We start from the raw sequence: 21,697 nt of genomic DNA, 5'->3' as shown, positions 1-21,697 counted from the left end.
ACAGAAACATTTTCATACTTACTAATTTAAAACATGATTGATGGGAATGGAGAAACTTACTCACCGGAAATACTTTTTAACTCATGCTTAGCCGTATTAGCCGTATATATGTTGGTTATCGCAAAGAAAACGTTCGACAAGGCGCTTGAGAATTATCGTGGGGCGAATCTGCGGGTGGATGGTTGAACAGTTATATCGAATGATCTTGATCTATAAATCCCTACGTTGGCAGTGTTAGTCATCGATTAAGGTTCTTCGATGACGATCCTAAAATCAACACGCTGATAGTTGACTTCCGAAAATAACTTGCGTCTCACCCGAATACGTTGCTTAGACAAGGAGTGTGAAATCCCTTGGATTCATTGTCTTCGCTCTAGGTAGGAGGGGGAGGGGGTTTTCTCGATGTAAATCTGGAGCTTCATCCAACCTTCTTTCAGATTTGTTTGGAACCTAAAACGTGAATTCGTCTCCCTACATAATTTTTTTTTCTTTCAAAATACAGTTTTCTAAGTGTCTGGCACTTTTAAAAAATATTCCCCTGGATTTCAACCATCAAAATGCAAATAATTCCCTGGTTAATGACAATATTACGAGGAAAATTCCACGGCATTTCCACAAAATATCTGAGTTTCCGTGTCCAATTTTTCGGCGATAGTCATGAAGTTCAATGCGCTTTCCGCTGATTCTCCAATGCTGAGTCATGGTTTCAAAGCGAAAAAAAGGAACTTCCCGTTTTGCAGCACCGAATTGATTGACAGTTTTTCGATTTTCCTGACTGTCATCTTCCGTGCTAGGGAAGAGCGCCGTAAGAACATTCGAGAGTTGCCAAATTTCCTTCGATAAAACATGTATTTTTGACGAAATTTATGCACATTTTTCTTTTAAATTTTCAGATATTTTAGAGTAAATTGCGTACAAAATTGTCAGAAAATGTTGGAAAAAAATATTCAAAATTTTCCCAGTAAATTCGGTTTTTATCGAATGAAACTTGGCAACGCCTGAAGGCTCATACGGCGTTCTTCCTTAGCATGGCAGTGCTATGCTACGGAAAAACACAGTGTAAGTATTTGAATGTTGCCAAATTGCCTCTTCTCAGAAAATATCCATGTTTGAAGAAAGTTATGAATAGTTTTCCTTGACATTTTCAGACTTTTTACGTCAAATTTCGAACAAAGTCCTCCGAAAAATCGGAGGAAAAACATACAAAAATTTTCCTGCAAATTCGTTGTTTTTCGAGGGGAATTTGGCAACGCCTGATGGTTCATACGGGGTTCTTCCTTAACGCAGCAGTTCTGTTGGGTCGTTCCACGGTGCGTCGGGGCTTGGAGCCGCCTCTCGTCAAGTTTCAGGGCTCATTTCGACGGAGATTGTTTCGAGGTCGTAAATTAGCCGAAAACGTAAAATGTCACTGTTCCCGGAGGAATGAATTAAGTGCGTGCACGGCCCGGCCGGAGGGACTGGGACAGGGGCGCAGGGGAGTCACGGTCGCGCGCTACACTCCCGTATGATCCCTCACACGTTGCCAGACTCCCTTTCATTAAACACGGATCAACAAGGAAACTTGTAAGAATTTTCCTCCAAATTTTTCGGAGAGTGTCACCCATAAGTCAAACTACAATATTTGAAAATTTCAAGAGATAACATTCATAAACTACCATAAGAATGAATGTTTCTTAGGGGGGAATTTGGCATCAACCGGGTGTTGATATGGCGTTTTCCCTTGGCATGGCAGTACAAAGGGCTCCTCGGGACTCTTAGACATGGCCGTATTTCCAGCTCGCTCCCATGTGCACCGTATCGCGACTCCGGCTGCGGCCCTTCCAGCTCCGCGCCGCCTGCCACTTCCGCGTAGGCCACCCGCCCAACGATGACGTCTCAACAGATTTCCGTCCGTGTTGTAGCAAATCTTGCACCAATAGATCGTATTCGATACATAAAACACGAACAAAATTCTCACAGATGCTTTAAATGCAGGTTTGCCATAGAATTCGGAGAATGAAATTCCCTGCCATTTTCCCTGATGACCCCGACACATTTTGGTGAGTTTCCTTGACACTTGAAGATATACCGGATGGTTAGAAGGACATATAATTGGAAAAAAGTTTTCAGGCAAAATTTGATGTCCGAAACGTCAAACCAATTTAAGAAAGCAAATAAAGGTAACTTAACGATTTGTCCCTGACATTTCCAAGTTTTCCCTGACTATTTAAAAATCCCTATTATTTCCCGGTTTTCCCAGTGTTCTCTGACTAAGGCAACCCTGAATCTTCCTAGGTCGTCGTTACGATTTTTCCTGCGGCAGCTGAATCTAAAATGACGTCGATATTTACTCATCTTGCTAAATTTTTCGGAAAATCTATTTTTCTGAGAAAACCCATTTGGGGGGGGGGGGGATCTTGGTGATCTTAAAGTGAGATTTTTTTGGACCCCAATCCTGAACTAAGCGATAAAACGTAAAAAGAGATCACTCAAGTTATTTCTCCTAAAATAAAGCGACGAGGCAGGTAACTGAATCATTGAACTGTGTTTAACATCGTTGCAAAGTGACATCAGTTATGATTTATCTAGCTGGATCATGCGATGATCCAGATCCGACAGAGACTGAGAACTGGGGGTGGAATATTGCGGAAGGACGAGAGAGGGCCTGCCAGAAGGAAACTGAGGAAATTAAAGTGTTTGCATGAACTCTCACACACAATAGAATCACGATACGATAGAAAGAACCACCTGCTAAACTGAGGCAAAACGCCGTAAGAGCATTCGAAGGTTGCCAAATTTCCTCTCATAAAATATGTATTATTGAAAAGTCATGCATTGTGTTTCCTTGAAATTTTCACCTATTCAAGATCAAATTACGGACAAAGCCCTGCGAGGAGGAGGAAAAATAATAATAAATGTTCCCGCAGATTCTTGATGGGTCAAAGGGGATTTGACCACGTCTAAAGGCTCATAAGTCATACGTCGCGCTGTCCATCCTTCGCACGGCAGTATGCACGGTATCATCCAATAAGCATCCAATTTCGAACGGAAACCTTACGGCTTGGACATGTAAGTGCAATAAATAAATCAAAATTCCAGGTGGTGTAAGGTATTTCTAAGTTTGACCCTTGAAGGGGTAGAAAATGACCCTAGATGGGACAGGTTCTTCTGGTCCTTTGGGAGCGTTCATGACGTATGTATCGCGCTAGGAAGAGGTGTATGAACCTGCGTTTCACCATATTACGGGGAGGCGGGATTAAAGCTAACCTATCAATTAGTAAAACAACAGTCAACAACACAAGGTCAAAAATTTACAATCCTCATTACTTCGACAAAGTGTCAAATTTGTCACATTATCATGAAAAATACGTCAAATTTTATCCAGTTATACATTCAATAGTTTCCCCACAATTTCTGGAATCCTAATGGGGGGGGGGGGGGGTGTCCGTCAAACGTTACGGCATTATTAAAAAGGGTCTGTGGTTGCGTTACGAACGGGTGTAACAAAATACGTTACGAAATGAGCGCCGCAAAAGTGCGTTAATATGGTAATTTACGAACGCTCCCTTTCCCACTGTCATCTGAATCTCTCAGTTCGCAAACGACCCAACTTGCGTTTTAAACAATGCTCATTTTTTTCCGTAGGAACAACTCTTTGTCGCGTTCTTGTATCATTGACTTTTTGTCGAGCTGTTGCGCAGTTTTTGTAGTCACCTGAAAAATTTAATACGTCCGAAATGGGTCGTTTTCAAACTGAGAGATGATCCAATTATAAATGGCTCGCTCACTCGCACACACGTCCAATTCCCGCTTCAGGTAAGATAAGCAGCGATTCTTGAAAGTTGGCACCACTGTTTTTCTCCATTTGAATTTATGTAAAACAATCTATTCCTCACCTGAAATCGATATTTTCAATGGATCTAAATTCAGGAAAAACAGCGTTGCCAACCTACAAAATCGCCACTAGGTAAGATACGCTGCAAGTCTCCCAGATAATGGACAAAAGTTCCAACATCCGATTACGAACATCAATCAAATCATAACTTCCCTTCATGAGAGTAAGAAACCTGCGCATATCATGACACTTACGTAATGTTCATACGGTGGGCTGTTTATTTACGGTCGTTTACTCCCCTCAGCTCGCTAATAAACAACATTTTCTAGAACTTACAGGAAACCGTGTACTGATCTATTGCGACGATATCAGGGTGTGTAGTAATTTTCAAAACAAAAAATTCTCCAACAAAAGCGACTAAAAAACCGGGGAAAATCTTGAAATTTCCCGAGACGTAAAAACTTAATTCCCTGACAAAAAGGGAATATGTTCCTCATTTTCAACACGGTTGAACTGATTGGATGCAGCTAAGAATTTTATCATGATTTAGGAATACAATGTAATAAATAGAGCAAAATATATGGTGCCTATACTCATACGAGATATTTTTTGCCTCATTTTAAAAATTTCAAAGACATCAGCAAAAATTCTAGGAGAAATATCGGCGAGATTAAAATTAGCGAAACATTTCCCAAAAAATCCGTGTTTTTCAATTTTCCTGACATTTCCCTGTTTTCCAGTTTTTCCCGGGGGCTAGACACCCTGGATATTCTTCGTCGATACGTTTTGAAATCATGAACTACAATTTCTGCCACAGTTTAGAAACAACATATGTAACTCTAGTTCCCTACACGTATAAGTGTTTTCACGAACGAGTCAGAAATTGTATTTCTTAATTGCAAAATGTAATCTAGTCAGGAAATGTACGGCATTTGTTTCTTTTTTGCTTGACTTCCTGGATATTCTATGTTGACAACCATTCCATGAACGTATTTATGCTGAAATGAACGGTGTGCAAATAAACTGTAGTAAAAGGAACTAGGTACATAGGATTTGTAAACTTCATAATCGAATCCTGTCGTGCAAAAACAGATAATGTCCATTTTACAGCTTTCAGATTTGTTTATGTTAATAATACTTTTCAGTAGTGGATTCGATCATGAAAATGCTGCAAAGGTTCGTTTTGGGGTTATAAGAACCCGAGAACAAGAATTTTCATCACTTTCGCATTGTTGCATCCAACTCTGAAAAGTATTATCAACCCAGAATAAACCAAGACTGGAAAAATCGTCATAAGCTGTTTTTGCACAATACGATTCAAGATATTTTTATGCAGTTTGGTTCTATTAACGGTGGTCATTCTCATCATCCAAGTTTTCCAGTCTTCGTTTATTCTGGGTTGATAATACTTTTCAGAGTTGGATGCAACAATGCGAAAGTGATGAAAATTCTTGTTCTCGGGTTCTTATAACCCCAAAACGAATCTTTGCAGCATTTTCATGATCGAATCGACTACTGAAAAGTATTATGAACATAAATAAATCTGAAAGCTGTAAAATGGACATTTGCTGTGTTTGCACGACAGGATTCGATTATGAAGTTTACAAATCCTATGTACCTAGTTCCTTTTACTACAGTTTATTTGCACACCGTTCATTTCAGCATAAATACGTTCATGGAATGGTTGTCAACATAGAATATCCAGGGTGGCAAGCAAAAAAGAAACAAATGCCGTACATTTCCTGACTAGACTACATTTTGCAATTAAGAAATACAATTTCTGACTCGTTCGTGAAAACACTTATACGTGTAGGGAACTAGAGTTACATATGTTGTTTCTAAACTGTGGCGGAAATTGTAGTTCATGATTACAAAACGGAGTCAACTGTTATCGACCTGGGCATCTGATGACAAAAATTTAAAGGACCCGTTAATTTCAGAAGTCAGCAAGAACCTGCAAACGACATTAACGGCGTTGGGAGATAAGTATGCAGAAATACTTCGAACACGAACGACTTCGGCGTGACTGCACCTTGGCGAGGAGTCACATTTTAAAAAGAATCATTCAAGACATGAGATTCAGACGCTTGGTGCCAATTCGCGAGGGGTCAATTCCTGATCATGCATCCGCGATGATAACAAAGAAAGGGGAATAAAGAACACCTGAGGACGGCGCACAGAAAACACAAAAGAGAACGAGACAGGTAAAATCGTGATAAAACAAAAGGGGCAGGTAAATGGCATGCAAATGGTTTTCCGAGGGCTAATCAACTCACCGCAGATCAAACACACAGAGTAACACACATCAAACACACATCGGGTCCGAACATCGGGCAGCGAATGATAATGCGTCGCCAAAACTGGGAGCCGAGGAAAAGGGACAAAACGGAAAACACGGGAGAGAGAGGGACGAACCAAGGGAAAAGAGAAAGCGAGAATCTCCGTCTCTCTCTGGTCGGGAGGAGCGCGGGTGAGGGGATGCTAAAAATCGGACCCGAAGGCCACGCTGCTGTGCTAAGGAAAAACGCCGTATGAACATTCGAGAGTTGCCAAATTTCCCTTGATAGTATATGTATTTTCGACAACATTCATCACTGGAAAAAAGAAAAACACATTGGATCTAGAGTCCAGACTCTTAAAAACATCGACATGAAAAAGTACTCTTGATTCAACCAGAATCTAGCTTGAATCAAGAACCAAGCCTCTTAATTTAAGAGGATTTCGTTTGAATTCAAGTAAAAATCCGATTGAATCAAGAGTATTTTTTCTTGTCAATGTTTTCAAGAGTCTGGACTTTACATCCAATGTGTTTTTTTTTTCCAGTGATGCATATTTTGCCTTGAAATTTTCAAATATTTTAGATCAAATTACGTAAAAATTGTCTGAAAAGTTTGGAAAATAATATTCGCAATTTTCCCAGTAAATTCGGATTTTATCGGAGGAAACTTGGCAACGTTTGAAGGCTCATACGGCGTTTTTCCTTAGCACGGGAGCACGGCCGTGATTCGTGTCGACCGAGCGCGTCTTTTGTCCGAGGACGGAGAAATTCGGGCGAAAGAGGAGGGAGGAGAAAGAGAAGGAGCGAGAGAGACGCGGAAACCTGTAGCCTTTTCCCTCGGGTTCAACAAGTGCTCGAAAATAAAAACAACCCCCAGCTCGCTGCGGCGGTGAGGGGAGGGGGCGCGCCTTTCAGAGAGAGAAAAATCAGCCCAACAGATCTCGGCTGGGAGCCTAGAGTCAGGCAAAAAATAAGCTGATTCCAAGGCCAAGTGTACACTTGTGCAGGCTTGCAGGTAGAGAGGGATGGGGATGAACGGGGTTGCCGGGTGCCGTCCGCGATGCGTTGAGTTGCGCGGGGGTAGTGCTGATTTTCGGCGCGGTTGGGCAGCCGTGGGGATGAGTGGGAGGTTGGGGTAGGAACCGAGGAGGCTCGCTTACTCAGGCCCGCTGTTGCCGAGGTGGTCGCGGAAATGGTGGATTTTTCGTTGGTCACGGAACAACGGGAGAGAGGAAACAGGTGACAAGCAGAGAGGAATTGATTACATGCACACGTTTGTGAAGGTACCTATCTGTGTAGATAAATCTATGCACATATATAGTCTCCGAAATAAGCAAAAAGAGTAGAATTCGATGATAGTACGCGGAACATCGGACTGCAGATACGAGGGCGAACCAATGATAACAAGATCAATTAGATCACATTTTGCAATAAGGAACCACTGTCTCTGGCTCTTCTCTAAAAACACATTTCTGCATAGGGAAACCAATGTCATATATGTTGTTTCTGAAATGAGCCAGAAATAGTGGTTCCTTATTTCAAAATGTGGTCCAATTTAAGCAGGAAGGGGCTGAGGATGAACAAGACTTGCAAAGGAGGCGAAAGTCCAAAAACTCGTCCAGGACAGCTCATGGGTATTCTAAATTTCGCCTTTTCAGCGAGGCAAAATATTCAACTGTTTCCATTGACAAATAACAATAGAGGAAAAAACCTCATGGTTTTAACGTGTAGGCAAAAATTTCCTTCGAGGAGGGAATTGAATGAAGGCCAAAATTAAAAGGCTCCATTGCGTAAAAGCGTCTATGCCATGGACTGCTACTAAAATGATTCTGGTATTTTGGAGTAAACTACTAGTAGGAGGGTTTGATTTTCTATTATTATTGTTAAAATAGTTTCTTTCCACTCACTTCCCAGGGGCTTTATAATTTCAGAATTGCGACTTCCTGGTCCTATCCAAAACGTGAAAAGAGTTCCGAAGTATAATAACAGCGGTCTCACTGTGAGCATTTAAGCAAGGTAACTCGATTAGAATGGATCGCATTCGATGCATCAAACAGGTGAGATTGTATCGATATCGATTGGTTCGACATATAAACATAGCCTTAGAAGTCAATTGAGTGATATGAGGGAGCGGGTTTTTTGTGATGGGTTTTTTATTCGTATGAGTAGGTAAAAAATGTCAATGAAAAGTGAAATTGTTAGGAATTTTCTCATTTTCAGCTTTTCCAACTTGAATCCGAAATTTTTGTTTGAGAATGTGTTCTTTTGTTTTGAACCAAACGATACATGAAGCACGAGCGAATACGATCTATACCCCGATTCGATACAATTTGCTCGGTCTAAATTTCAGGTCATTTCCTCCAAAACTGGCAACGCCTTTATAGAACAACTGCAGGAACTGCGTCTTTTCCCTTCGAAAGGATATTTCATGGCCCTTCGTGACCTCCTACATGATACATGGCGATGTGTCCAACAATAAAGTTGACAGACACTGCGCAGAACACCAGCTTTTGACGCAGCCTTCGGGTAAACGCAGAGACAAGAGACCCTCCACTGCCCTCTCGGCGATAGATGGAAGCTCTTACTTTCCAGGATTGAATACTTCACTATGGACAATTATAAGGGAGCAACAGTCATCACTCTTTTTCCGACTGTTGACCTACCTACATGGTGGATGATGAGCTTCGGGTGACGTCATGAGCCAAACAAGTTTCCCAAACTTCGGCTTGTTCGTAAAACGAAACTGCCAACACGTTGTTAACTATCAAGCAAGTAGGTAGGTCAACAGTTCGTCGTTTGGCTGACAGAGAGGCGTAACTACAATTGGACGTATTCCTATCAAACGGAACTATGTTCATTGTGACGTGAGCCCTGTAATGCATATATTCTTATGGGCCTCAGGGCTCATGTTTTAATGCACATAGTTCCGTTTGATAGAAATACGTCCAATTTGAGATGAGCCTGGGACAGCATTGAGTTATATGGACGACAGGGATCATGGCGAAGTGTAGTTACGCCTTTATGTCTAGAGGGCAACGAGTTGAATGTTGAAGTCTGGAAAGTAAAACCTTCCACCTTTGCCAAGATACTAGTGGAGGGTCTCGTGTCTCTTGTTAGACGGCAAAATGCTTACGCACTTGACTTTAACGCAGCGCAGAAAAGTAGACGTGACGACAAACGCAAGTTGCTGGAACGCATGAAGACATTATCATTTGAACGTATTTCTATCAAACGGAACTATGTGCATTAAGGCATGAGCCCTGAGACCCATAGGAATACACGCATGACAGGGCTCACGTCATAATGCACATAGTTCCGTTTGGTAGAAATACGTCCATTTAGGGAAGAGGGGTATCGATAAGAGCCGCTTTAGGGTCCACCCTCCACCCTGGCTGAATTTCCTCAACTCGGCGATTTTCCGCTCACTAGATGTCTATATTTTACGGAATGCTTCATAATTTGGTCATTTTCGGTCTCTTTTCAGGTCTGATACTGGTCTGAACATGACTTTGCGGGTCGATTTGGCGAAAAATCGGTATTTGCGGCATTCGACTGCAAAACCACCAAACCTCCAACCTAAATCGGCCTTCAGACCCACACTGATAAAAGTATTAGTGTTCTTGTATTACTTTTGGTTAATATAGGAAATAGGAAAGAAAACAAATCAGCCCTTTTGTGTTGATTTCGGTACAGCTTGCAGTGAATTTAGCGCAAAAAACAGTAGAGAGACTGGGAAAATGCATTCCTTCACAATTCCAACGTTGGTAATCATCACTCGTATTTTACTTAAATTTCTTCAAGAAAACCAGCTGGCATTTCCTCATGAAATTGTCAACCGAAGGCTAGGGTTATTTTGTATTTTACTTCCCGCATTAACCAACATTTTGTGTTGAATTTCTCTCTGTGCATGTTGGGCCAATATTAGACCCGAAAGGAGACCGAAAATGACCATATCATGATGCACTCTGTAAAATATAGACCTTCGATGAGCAAAACACGGTAGAGTTGAGGAAATTCAGGGTGAACGGGCCCGAAAACGACCCTTGTCAATACTCCTTCTTTGCTGATTCTGAACTACACGAGGACCGCTAAGATAAGACGGCAAAATGCAGGAATATGTACAGAGACTTTTTGGAGGCGCAGAAAAAAAGGCGTGCCGACAAACTGAGTTACTTGACGCATGGAGACATTATTATTTAGAAATGTTCTGCTTCTAAACTACACGAGATCGCCAAAGTAAGACGGCAACATGCAGGTATCACTTCAGAGACTTTGACGCAGTGTAGAAAAGTAAACGCATGGAGTCACTATTACTCAGAAATTTTCTGCTTCTGAACTACACGAGAGATCGGCAAGATGAGACGGCAAAATGCAGGAATCACTTCAGGAGACTTAACGCAGCGCAGAAAAGAAGGCGTACCATATCTGGAGTGTCTTAACTTGCATTAAGTGCGTTACATCTGAAAAGGTGCGTAAAGTAACGCTAAAATCAGCGCTATGCGCCCGTTTATCGAAAATTTCGGATAAAAACCGACGCAAATTGACAATTTTTCGTCCAAAATTCATTACGATACACCAATATTGGAGAGGACGGAAGAGCGGTTAGTACATTAGAAAGGGGTGTAACACAGAAATCAGCGCTATGCGCCCGTTTTTCGGAAATTCCAAATAAAAAACCGACGCTAATTGCCAATTTTTCGTCCTAAATTCATTACGAAACACCGATTGGAGAGGACGGTAGAGGCGTCCATAGATTTAAATGGCAGATCAATGAATCCATACATCGGAAAGCACGCCACGCCACTGACTTTGTGGCTCTCGGGAAAATGTCAAGTTTCAAGGCAAAATGCCTGATTCCACGGAAAAATGTGCAATTTGACTCAACCACTAGAATGATGAAAGAAGCAGAGAGAAAAAGAGGAAATAGTCATAGTTTTCCAAAAATTGCCTCAAGTTTGTCAACATCCGCGGTTCGCGAGATCAGGCATCACTATCGATTGTCGATATTTCCCCCATTTGAAGCTGTGATGAAGAATCGATTATTGAGGTGTTCGTTACGAACACCCTGTCTATCAATCCTTTCCCATTGGTGCAAATCACATCATCGATCATCCATGCATCGCGAAACACGCCACGCCGCACTGTACGGCATTTGTTGCACCCGTGGATTTTCCGACTTTTCGTGACATTCCACAGTCGAGTAAAATCCCCTGACTCTGGCAGGTTAATTTGTTTTAAAATTTGATAAATTAAATTGAATTCTTGAGATTCGAGCCAAGAGGCGACCCTCGGAGATTTCAAATCGAATTTCTTTCATCTTAAAGCCTATCTTTCGCACGTGTTCAAATTTTGTATTCCGAAAGCGTTCCTGATTGTCATATTGTCTGGTCAATGAAAGCTTCCTATTACTATATTGATGATTTGAAGATTTAAATACGCCACTCGCGAAGACAATAATGGCGGCTCAGGTACAAGAACAAAACCTTGATGACGACAAATACTTGAAATGTCCGCTATTTTGAAGGCGAAATGGCTCTCAGCGGTAGATGAACAGATCCCCTGAAATTTTTCATTCTCAGATGAGTCCCGGTTATTCCCTGTCCGAGATAACATGGTGTTGGGCCTCGAAGCGCATTGAGCGTGCCTCCGTACCTCCAAAGGCCGATCCAAGGGCCGAGCCCTTGTCTTTGTTGAACGACCTTAGGAAAAAAGCATTCCGAATTCGAAACTCTTCTTTAAAAAACCGACGCTGGCCTTGACTATTCTACGCGAAAAAAGGCCCTTGCCTTTGCGATGTATCGATTGATCTGCCATTGAAGCCGATGGAAAAGGATCGATAGACAGGGTATACCTTAACGATCGATTCTTTACCACAGCTTCAAATGGAGACATATCGATAATCGATCATTCACGCCTGCGATGAGCCTGAAGAGGACTTGCCGACGCTGGTTGTCAAAACACAAGACGCAACCAATCAACGCCGACCAAATGGGAGATGGACAGTTCCCACGTTGAAGCGGCCTCGAGTGGCGGGGTCAAAGGGGATGCAAAATGCCGGGCGGCGGCGATTGTTAAGGGTGGAAAACTCGCCGAAAACGTGATCGGAAACAAAAGTGGCGCCATGGCGGAAAAATCCCCCGACCCGAACAGCTGCAGCTGTGCGAACAAAGGGACGGCCAGGGCCTTTCGGGGGTGTAATAAAGCCATCCCTCTCGACAAGTGAATCGGGATCCGTCCATATGACCGTAATCTTATGATCCCTCAAGTCCGTGAGAATACCTACACTCTATGGCTCATGAGATAGTGGATATATTTGGTTTAACATCCTTGATTCAAGTGCTATGTCGGAAAATTAGCGCGACTTGAAAGGAGCTGCGTTTCAGGTCAACTATGTCGTGGTATACTGCCATGCTGAGGCATGGCCGCATGGACATTCGAGAGTTGCCAAACTCTGTATAAAAATGAATTATAAGGGAAACAAGTTTGCCACAGAATTTGGCAAAAATTAAGTTCCCTGACACATTTTGGCGGAATTCCCTGCCGATTGAACAAATGTCGGATTGTTAAGAAGACAATTAGAAAAAGTTTTCAGGCAAAATTTGTTGTTCGAAACGTCAAACCCGCTCGAGAAAGAAAATGAAAGTGATTTGACGATTTTTCCCTGACATTTTCGTCATTATTTTGCCTGACTTTTCCCGGTTTCCCTGACTGTGGCAGCCCTAGTGAAAGTTATGCATATTTTTCCTTGAAATTTTCAGATATTTTAGATTTAATTGCGAACAAAATTGTCTGAAAAATATGAAGGGAAACATTCACAGTTTTCCGGGCTGATTCGTATTTTATCGAAAGAAATATGGAAATACGAAAAATTTTCGTCATTATCTTTCGAAAGGTAAGATCAAAAATGAATTCTACAATCTAAATATCTCAGGGATACCTTACTTTAACACGAAATTCCCATTGGAACGAGTGGAATAGCCGAAACAAGTAAGGCGATGACCGGCCGTTCCTATGCTTCGCTCCACCGTGCGCTCCACCTTGGATTTTCGAATATGGAAAATTTGAGTTCAAATTCAAGTTACGCGTCAAAAAATGCCACCTGGTACCAAAGTTCACAAAAATCGATCGAACAGGAGTCGCATATCGTAGGATCGGTGGGGATAAACACGGACGAAAACCACATCCGTCAATATAAATACGGCAGTGCGCCTTCATTTCCGTCTGATACTGTGCAACACTTCTGTGGCGGAATAGTTGCTCAGAGCGCCTTCAACGATGCCGCTCCGACTGGACAACGGAATATGACGATTACAGTCGAAAATACATAAGCGCATGCGCAGTTACACATCTCCTCTTCATCGAATGTGAGATAAAAACCATTCATACCTCCAAAGAGAATTTGCAGGTGTCTGAAATTTGCTGAATATCGTGTTTAAGTGGAATCTACCGAGTGGACTGAACACGACTTTCTTGATTCATGAATCGAAAAATTATTGGAGATGATACGACAAAATGATCTAATCTGCTAAAATACGTGTGGTTAAATGGGAAATTCCGCCGGATGACGTCAATAAGCGGTGCATTTTCTCACTTTTAAATCTATGCTTATACTATTTCCCATAATGAAAAAAAAAATTATAAAAAATACTGTGAAATTAGCTCTTTAAGCACTTTCAGATGAGGCAATAAAGCAGATTCTCCATTTGCGACGTTGTAAGTTTCCCATTGCCTATTTTAGGCAGGTAAACCAATGTGAACATGAATACTTTAAAATCTGCCGTCATTTTTCCGAGAAAAGAAAATGCGCATTTATATTAGAGGGTTGGCAACGTTTGAATGTTCATACGACGTTTTTCCTTGGCAAGAACTGACGAAATGCAGACAATAGTAGAGGGTCTCGAAAAGAGCGAACGGAAAATCCCTTATCGCGAATTCGAGGGTTGATTGTTGAATCGTTACTGAATGATCCTGGTCGATAAAACCCCCATCTTCTCAACGTTTTTTATCGATCGAGGCCGTCAGTGGCGTGGCGTGGCATGAATGATCGATTATCGATATTTCCCCATTCGAAGGTATGGTGAAGAATCATTATTAAGGCGTTCGTTGCGAACACCCTATATATCGATCTATTTCCATAGGTTTCAATGGCAAATCAATCGATGTATCGCAAAGCACGCCACGCCACTGAAGGCCATTCGATATCGGTTCAACAATCGACCCGGAGGATTGTTGAATCGTTATTAAATGACCTTGGTCGATAAATCCCTATCTGGACGATATTACTTATCGATGGAGAACATTCGATGCATCGATTTCCCTCCATCGATAGATCCCTGTCTTAGCGATGATGTCTATCGATCAAGGTCATTTGATAAGGATTCAATGATCGATCCGACCCTCCTAGTTCGAGATTGGAGCTGAGAAAACCCGCGGGGACGGGCGTATTGACGAGAGGGGAGTGGCAATGAAGAAAGTGATGATAATGCACCGCGAGCGGTACTGTTGACAAAACAACCGCCGGGGTTGTCGGATGCAACGATAATTGGACTACATTTTCCATTCAAGAACTTCAGTCTCTGGCTCTAACACACTTGTAAAAACACTTGGGTGAGGATTGCAATGAAATTCCCTGATTTCCCGGGCACATTTTGGTGAAATTCCCCGACAATTGGATTACATTTTGCAATAAGGAACCACTATCACTGGCTCTACCATAGAAGCACCTTTCTGCATAAGGAAACCAATGGCATAAATGTTGTTTCTAAAATGAGTCAGAAATAGTGGTTCCTTTTTGCAAAATGCGGTCCAATTGAAGACATGTTAGATGGTCAAAAAGACAGAATTATAAATAGATTCGGGTTAAATTTGTTGTTTGAGACATCAAACCCATTCTAGAAAGCAAATAAAGGTGATGATCAATTTTTCCCTCACATTTCCAGGTTTTCCCAGACTTTATAAAATTCCCTAACGTTTCCCGGCATTCCATGACTGTGGCAACCCTGTTCGGTGCAAGGGAGACTAATGTTTCATACGTTGTTCCTGAACTGAGTCAGAAATTGTAGTTCCTAGTTGCAAAATACAGCCCAATCGAATGTATTCCGATGGCAGCCAAAGTGCGAAATCACGTATCTCCATTGCAGTGTTTCAAAATTTCCGATTACATTTTCTCGAGGAGCAACAAGCTAACTTAATAGCTTGAAATCAGGGTGGCTAGCAAAATTTAATTTTTTTATTCCCTGACTTCTTCTAATTAAATTTCCTGGCTTTTTTACGACACAACGCGATCGGCTGGCCCTTTGCGGATCCGATTTATACGTGGTGCCCGGCCCCACCAAAAATGCCCTGACTTTTCCACGTCGAGTTGCATTCCCTGACTTTTCCCGCTTTTCCCGGTTGCTAGCCACCCTGTGACATGCATACAGAATATTCTACTACAGGGGTGGAAATTGCACTAGGGATCTGCAATTATCCAGGAGGCTCCGCAATTTTCAACAACGCGCAAGATTTTCGCAGGAAGGTCAGCACAACGCGCTGATTCAACATGAAAAACCTTTTTAAAAAAAGAAGGAAAAAAAAAAGAAAATCAAACCTGTCAGCCTCCGCAATTTTGAGGGCGTGTCCGCAACTTGGTCGCGAAAGCGCGGTCGAGAAAAATTAGCACCCCTGTTCCTCTGACAGAGAAGACGATTCAAGGGAGTTTTCAGGAAATTACTTGGACTAGTTTTCCAGACAAATAGCAAATTATGACAGGAAGTCCGCAACGTCACAAACGGAGAACGTACAAACGTGGTTTCGCACTTAGATCATCGATTTGTAACTCGAGTACCTACACTGCTGTGCTGAGGAAGAACGCCGTATGAGCCGTCCAACGTTGCCAAATTTCCTTTGATAAAATATGAATTTTCAGGGAAATCTGTGAATATTAATCCTCGATTTTTTATACGAGGAGAATTTTACTTACAAAAAGATCTAAATTATCTGTAAAATTCAAGAGAAAATATTCTCGATTCACTTAAAACATGAATATTTGATCGTAGGAAATTTGGCAACTCTCTACTGCTCATAAGTCGTTTTTCCTTGGCACGGCAGTATACAGGGTGTCTCTGGTTCCAAAGCCAGACAGCAGGAGCGTGTTTCATACTGACATGTAAAAATTCATAAGACTTTATAAAATGAAAGCTTGAAGAGTAATATCATGAAATTTCACGAAATTTCATGAGGTTTTCTGCAAATTCCGCAATAGCTAATGCGCTCAGAAACGCAAAAAAACATTAGATTCCTGATTTTGAAAAACAGGGAAGAACAATGAGTCTTTCAAGGTTTCTCATGGAATTCTCGGATGATTTTGTGGGTTGCAAACGCAGCCCCGGAAAAATCGTTGAAATTACGTGGAAAATTAAATTTCGCTTTACAGTAAACGAGACAGCGTGTAAATTTCGAAATGCATTCCCGGTTTTAAGGGTCGAAAAAAGACTTTTGACATCGAACAAGTTTTTCAAAGTGCCCCTGTCGGAGCTACGGCCTAAATATGCCCGAAGTTTTAGTTTTGAAATCTCTGAATTAAGTTTTTCATCAGTATGTTCAACCGGAGCTCTGATTGGTTGTTTGGACACCCACCACTCGAGTTGGGCTCATAGAGGGGGACGAAGCTGTTATTGATGTATTGTAGGTAAATATGTCATTTAAATAAATAAAATTAATCGCATTGAGTTGAGTTAAGTTGACTTACATGAGTTTGATCGGTCACACAGCTCGGGAACTGATCGCAACAGACTCGGGTTGGGTTAAGTTAGGTCACGCATCTAAACTAACTCAACGGCAAAGCGGGAAGTATCTCTCGAATTGAAGGCGCCCCAATCCTGAATTCGTGCACACTACTGCCATGACAGCGAGGAGAGCCGTAAGTGCAAGAGTGAAGTTCTGAGAAAATGGACTCACTGGCGTCTGATCAGAACATTTTATTGAAAGGAGCCTCCGTTCTTCGTCATTGAAATAAATAAATTGAGTTTCATGAGTCTGATCGATCACAAAGCTCGAGAACTGATCGCAACAGACTCGGGTTGGGTTAAGTTAGGTCACGCATCTAAACTAACTCAACGGCAAAGCGGGAAGTATCTCTCGAATTGAAGGCGCCCCAATCCTGAATTCGTGCACACTACTGCCGTGACAGCGAGAAGAGCCGTAAGTGCATATGTGAAGTTCTGAGAAAATGAACTCGCTAGCGTCTGATCAGAACATTTGATTGAAAGGAACCTCCGTTCTTTGTCAAATACCACCATTCATCTAAGAGACTCTTGGAAATCGTTTGGATGATTAGAGATCAACCAATTTTATATCAATTACTTATGGAAAAAGGGCATCATTCATTTTCATATTAGGCTAGTGTTGGGCAAGACAGCCGTAAGTGCTATCTTCTGCATGCTTTCGTGGTTGCGTTTTGGACACACAACGAACACATTTTCAGGTCAGAAATTGGCAGAAGAAGGAAGCGCTTCACTTGAGAACACTGTTTTCATTGGCTCTCCTTACTGCTCCTTCCGGCTGTTTGGTCTGAAACTACATCATTTCTTGCGCACTTATGACTTCCCTGTATGTCTCGTTTCCGTACAGTTCAAGTTTGATCGAATGAAGCAAATTTGTGCAACAGGAATCACATTTTAAAAGGAGGTAAAAATTAATTAATGAATGCCAAAATAGGGAATGTTTCCTTCCGCTGAATTTATTGTTGCCAGATAGTGCTGAAAATCAGCACATTTCCCCATTTAAACCCATATAAGATAGCTACATTTTATTATACAATCTGGCGATATAGGCAATTGTTACGACCGTCCCTGGTCCCTGTTTGTTCACATCCGCGGCTATTATCGACACAATTTCTCAATTCGTCTCACATGATTTCTCCGATGGCCAGGAATGCTAAGTAGGAATTGATGTAATACCCTATCAGCAAATTAAGAGACTTTAAGAAAATTTTAAACCTCAGATGTTCAAAAATGAGGCCACTAGAAATGAGGATTTTAGAAGAAAATAGGGAACTCTACAATAGAAAAAGGCTTACGGATGGCAGCAACATCATTATGTAATTGATGTTAACATTATAAACTAGCGAATCAACTTGAAAGATTAAATGAAAAACAAGTTGCCCTGCTATCGAGATGTATAGCTAGATAATATGAGCAAAAGGGATGGCTTCTTGTCACTCAAGTTTGTCAACTCTCATGTGAACGCACAGAATTTGCTTCTACAGCTGTCACCGAAATGTCACACAAATTAATGTACATAATCAACCTGTGTGAACAACTAACTTAGAGAAGTAATTGAATGTAAAGTCAAAGTTGAATAGAATAGCCTGGACACTGATTTACAGCTCATCAATGGGAACAAAAAATGGAAACCTACTGCGACTCACTGTAAACAATACACTAACAGTGGGGTAACTTGAGCGTTGACTAGCAAACCAGGATTGACACAAAGTAGGTACTACTGATATAATAGGGTGCTCCTTGATGATACTAGAGACTACAGGAATCAGTGATGAGTTGATAGCACTGATAAGAACATACTTAAAAGTGTTTAGAAGAACATTAGTCAGAATGTTCAATTTCCCTTCGAAGTGACACTTTAGATGAATACTAACGGAGGATATGAATTCATGATACATATCGGGCAAACCAGCTCAGAGGCAAAGTAATGAAAACTTTGCGAAGAAAGATTAGTAGGTAATGACTGGATTTTCATTCAATTCGTATCATTTCCATGAACCGGATAAAAACGAAAGTAGGCTGACGTAAAAAGTCAGGTTAGGATTTCCATAACAAACTCCTAACAGTGAATTCTTATCGCACAAAACTAGATCCTTGTGATGTAAGGAAATAGCAGAAAAATCATGAACGATAGCTAGGATGATCGAAGTTAATAATACAAGTAATCGAAACTGTAACTCACGTACCTGTGTATTTCTATTTCGCCATTGCGTTCATTCCTTATCACTGTCCTGGAATCACATCGTCTCGAACACTTCTGCCGCGGTGCTTCCTCCACTTTGCAAGGCGCAACACAACTCACAACGTTAAGTAAAATACAGAAAAGCTAGAAGAAAAAAAAATACAAATTGCAACGATACCGAAATTTATCTATCCCATTACTACTGAGATCTAAGCTTTCATTGTTCGAATCGAAGGAAATAGCCAGCTCTACGGCTGTGTGTGGCGGAAAATTTTGGGGAAGACTGATTCGGAGAATCGGATCCCCCTCTTGGCCAATAGCGAAGCGGCTTGCGCTTATGGCTTGGGCGAACTTTCGCGCCAGAGGGCGCCAGTTCACGGAGGGCGATGCACTTCGCCGCTGCGTGCACTAAAAATTAAAACCGAGAAAAAATGTTGAAGATTAATTAATTTAGTTGAATTTCTGCTGCGTTACAGAGGAGAGCCTTTCAGGTTTTGCCTCTGCAATGTTGAGATTTAGGGGGAGGGGGGATAATAGATCCTCTTTTACGAAAAAACGCAAGCGACATTCTCCCCTCCCCCTCCCACTATAACAATCGATGGGATACAAAATTGTCATTACCATTATGTACCCTATCGCTTCACACAGCCGTATACCCAGAATTGCCCCTTAGAGGTTCTTGTCATCAGAAAATGTTATAAAAAAATCACCTTTCAAAATATTATAATTTTTTCAGTCGAAAATCATATATTTTAACAGAAAGTCCAAATGTAATTTTAAACAGAATTTCAAGTAGGTAGCGATGAGCAGTAAGTATAGGAGATATTTTAGGAAATTGTTACAATGTTCAGGAAACCCTATTTAAATGTTTTTGGAGTAAAATTAAACTTTTTGAGAAATTAACCTACAGGAGTCTTTCAGAGCATGACAATGTTTTAAGAGTTTTTATGAATTTTTTTTAAACATGTTTAGTTTAGAAAAATCAGTCAATACACTTTTTAGAAAAATTTACTTAAAGGCTTCTTGTTTTTACTTTAAATTATACTTACCAAAAAATAGTTTCCTGAAATAAACTTTCAACAGTTTTTTCACAGGATTATCTTTTGATAATTTTCAAGATTTTAAAAAAAATTTTCAACAACCCCTGCTGTGGAGGAGGGTTTCTTATACCTACTTAAATTCTCTTGATAAATTTCTCCTCTCATTTTTTCAACTCTAATACTTGAAGCGGAGTTTAGTTGCAAAATTTACAACACGTATGTGCAAATATATTGCTTTATGATTGTGGGACTTTCAGACGAAAAGATAGGTAAGAAGTAACTATGGAAACACTATTTCATAAATGTTCAGATCAAATACTCAATTCACAATGCATTTCCACTGATTGACAGGAAGGAAAACATAACCGAAAGTGGAGAGAAAAAATTATCGTGTGAAAAAGTGTGTGCCAGTTGAAAATCAGACCAAATTTTAAGTTGAGAGAAATGCCCGAATGGCGTTAGCGGCCATCCAATGTTTTATAAACATATATACAGTCGTAACCATAAGAATGCACAAAAAATCTCAACAGTGTCTCAGACGACTTTCAAATAATTACAGATCGTCTCGTTTCTATAATGAATACAGAGGGCCTTCAGTGTTACTTCAGAAGAATTTACAATATGCATTACTTAAAGATTTGAAGCAAATTCACTCAACATTTGGATGTAATAATCGAAGTGACTTTAAAAATTTTGGTTTTAACAGTATCCTAAACAACAAATCAAATTTTTTTGGAAAAGATACAGCTACAGTATACGATGGATCTGATATTAAAAGAAGGGCCGAAAATTTCTCAAACAAAAACGTCGTACAATGCTCTACTGGCAACTATAACTGTTACCCTGCGCTTGGTAGTGAGTTGAATCTGAACGAGCCGAATAATGAATGTTACCCATCTGTGAAACAGAAGAAATATCCTATTACTGTAAATTTGAACTGCTTTCAAAATCTTTTACATAAGCCTCTTGATATCAGGATTGGAGCAAGAGAATGTTATCCTCACCCAAAAGAAAAGGAATGCCTGCCTTTAGAGCAATTACTGGGCGAGGAATACCCAGAGTGCCCTTCACCCTGCCCACTCCCCAGATCTCCAAAGCTCAGAGATCTGGAAAAAAGTCCTTGTGCCTGCGCTCCTTCAGATAGCCCTCTTAAATGTCCGATTCCTCTTAGACCCAACACACTGTGTCTCCCTCCATCCCCTCATCCAGGCCCAGGTCCAGAACGTCCTGAAATATATTTTTTGCCAAGAACTCCGTTACCCTATAGTATTCCCTTAAAGCCAGACGTATGCTTATTACCCCCAAGTCCTCTTCCTTGTGCTCCTCAGAAACAGCCGTGTATGTGTCCGATTAGCAGTCCTCCGAGACAGGCGGGCTGCCCTCAATGTCCTCCGATTTTTCTCGACAATCCAACACTTGAACCATTGCCCAGGTGCCCAAAGCCTTGTGCTTAAGTAAGATGTCATAGTTTCTCCAGGTCATGTCAGCTGTGAGAATGTTTGTGCTCAGTGATACACAAACGTCAACTGACTTTCGATTTGTGCGAGCTCAAAATCTTCACTGCTAGCCAGAAATTGAGCATGGTAAATTTGTGGGAGAAAGCTCGAAACTTCCACTGAT

At 41.1% G+C, this 21,697-nt stretch overlaps 1 protein-coding gene across 1 annotated transcript in view; it reads right to left on the bottom strand.

Annotated features, from left to right (window-relative positions):
* The window catches only part of wech (tripartite motif containing 71 protein wech), a 41,781-nt gene extending 22,465 nt beyond the window's left edge, over positions 1-19,316 (bottom strand). Inside the window, exon 1 of the mRNA XM_019048072.2 lies at positions 19,042-19,316. The gene's annotated coding sequence lies outside the window, so the exon portion shown is untranslated. The remainder of the gene's footprint in view (positions 1-19,041) is intronic.
* Between the last annotated feature and the right edge of the window lie 2,381 nt (positions 19,317-21,697).

Source organism: Bemisia tabaci, chromosome 6 (assembly GCF_918797505.1).
Source record: "Bemisia tabaci chromosome 6, PGI_BMITA_v3".
Classification (NCBI taxonomy): Eukaryota; Metazoa; Arthropoda; class Insecta; order Hemiptera; family Aleyrodidae; genus Bemisia; species Bemisia tabaci.
Note: the sequence above shows the minus strand (reverse complement) of the source record. Positions and strands in the feature narration are given on the sequence as shown.